Consider the following 2546-nt stretch of genomic DNA (forward strand, 5'->3'; position numbering starts at 1 on the left):
ATATAGTATCATGTTATCTGCAATAATGACAATTTTACTTCTTTGTTTCAAATTCAGATGCCTTTTATTTCTTTATCTTCTCTGACTGCTGTGCCTAGGACTTCCAATATTATGCTGAATAAAAGTGGTGAAAGTAGACATTTTCATTTCAGATTGTCTTGTCTCTAAACTTAAAGAAAAAAAATTTCAGTTCTTCCATGTTGAGTATGATGTTAGCCTTTGTCATATATGGTCTCTATTATGTTGAAGTATGTTCCCTTTATTCCCACTTTGCTGAGAGTTTTTACCATAAATGGATGTTTGATTTTGTCAAATGCTTTTACTACATTTATCGATATGATCATATAATTTTTGTCCTTTCATTTTATTTATGTGGTGTATCTCATTAATTACTTTGCAGATATTGAAACATCTTTGCATTCTGGGAATAAATTTCACTTGATCATGGAGTATGATCTTTTTAATGTATTGCAGATTTCATTTGCTAATATTTTGTTGAGGATTTTTGCATCTATGTTCATCAGGGAATCAGCCTATAATTTTCTTTTTTTTTTCGATTTTCATATCAGGGTAATTCTGGCTTTGTAAAATAAGTTTGGGAGCTTTTACTTCTAATTTTTGGAATAGTTTGAAAAAGATAAGTATTAATTTGTTTTTGAATGTTTGGTAAAATTCACCTGTGAAGCCATCTGATCCAGGGCCTTTGTTCATTGGAAGTTTTCTGATTATTGATGCAATTTTGTTAGTAGTAATCAATCTGCTCAGATTTTTCTGTTTCTTCTTAATTTAACCTTAGAAGATTGTATGTTTCTAGAAATTTATCAGTTTCTTCCAGATTGTTCAATTTGTTGACATATAATTGTTTGTGGTATTTCCTTGTAATCTATTGTATTTCTGTGGTGTTGGTTGTCACTTCTCCGTTTTCATTTCAGATTGTATTTATTAGGGCCCTCTCTCTTATTTTCCTGATGAATCTGGCTAAATGTTTATCAATTTCACTTATTTTTTCGAAGCACCAGCTCTTGGTTTCATTGATCTTTTCTATTGTTTTTTTTTCTTTTTTAACTCTAAAGTAAAAAAGTCCCTTTAACATTTATTTATTTCCACTCTGATTTTTATTATTTTCTTCATTTTACTCACTTTGGACTTTGATTTTCTTTTCTTAGTTTTCATACATGTAAATTTAGATTGTTCATTTGAGATTTTTCTGTTTCTTGAGGTAGGCTGTATTGCTATAAATTTCCCACTTGGAATTGCTTTGGCTGTGTCTCAAAGATTTTTGGATTGTTTTATTTACATCTTCATTTCAAGGTATCTTCTGATTTCCTCCTTGATTTTATTGTTAACCCACTCATTGTTTATTAACACATTATTAAGCCTCCATATGTTTGTATGTTTTTCAGTTTTTTTCTTGTAATTGATTTCTGTTTTCATACCAATGCGATTGGAGAAGATGCTTTATATGATTTTAATTTATTGAGATGACTTATTTTGTGTCCTAACATGTGGTCTGTCCTGAATAATGTTTCAAGTAAACTTGAGAAAAATGTATATTATGCTGCTTTTGGGTTAAATATCCTAAAAATATAAATTAAGGCCATGTGGTTTAATGTGTTATTTAGAGCCAGTGTTTCTATGTTGATTTTCTGCCTAGATGATCTATCTGTTGATGTCAATGGAATATTAAAGTCCCATACTATGCTTGTATTACTGTTGATCTCTTCCTTTATGTTGTCAATATTTGCTTTATATATTTTGGTCCTCCTACATAGACTATGTAATTGTGCATAAGAGCTATGTCTTCTTGTTGGATAGATCCTCTTGACTTTAGGAAATTGCTTTCTTTCTCTCTTATTACAGCTTTTGTTTTAAAGTCTATTTTGCCCGAGATAAGTGTTGGTACCCCAGATTTTTGTTTGTTTGTTTCAATTTGCATGAAAAATTATTTTGCATTTCTTTACTTTTAGTCTGTGGGTGTCGTTTGATCTGAAGGGCCCTCTAGTAGGTGACATATATAGAGATCGTTTTTAAAAAAATCCATTCAGCTACCCAATGTCTTTTGATTGCAGCATTTAGTCCATTTAGATTTTTTTTTTTAGGTGAGGCAGCCCTTGGTAGGCCTCACAGATTGCAAAGAACTTGTTAGCTTACGATCTCTTATTTTTTACGCCTACAGCACCTGGTCTTCCTAGGCAGTCTCCCATCCAAGTACTAACCAGGCCTGACCCTGCTTAGTGTCCAAGATCAGACAGGATCGAGCTTGTTCAGGGTGGCAAGGCTGTAGGCCCATTTACATTTAAAGTAATTGTTGATAGATATGTAGTTATTGCCATTTTATTACTCATATTTTTGTTTTTTTTTTTCTTCTTAAAGATAAAAAGTCCCTTTAACATTTCTTATAATACTGGTCTGGTTGTAATGAATTCCTTTAGCCTTTTATTTTCTTGGGGGGCGCGGTATACTCTTTATTTGTCTTGCGATTCTAAATGATAGCCTTGCTAGGTAAAGTAATCTTGGTTGTACATCTTGCTTTTCTTTCTTTCTCT

General features: G+C 31.7%; 1 pseudogene; it reads right to left on the bottom strand.

Moving 5' to 3' along the window:
• Window positions 1-2167: 2167 nt before the first annotated feature.
• On the bottom strand, window positions 2168-2286 carry LOC120607511 (uncharacterized; annotated as a pseudogene).
• Between the last annotated feature and the right edge of the window lie 260 nt (window positions 2287-2546).

This window comes from Pteropus medius, unplaced genomic scaffold, assembly GCF_902729225.1.
Source record: "Pteropus medius unplaced genomic scaffold, Ma_sr-lr_union100, whole genome shotgun sequence".
Classification (NCBI taxonomy): Eukaryota; Metazoa; Chordata; class Mammalia; order Chiroptera; family Pteropodidae; genus Pteropus; species Pteropus medius.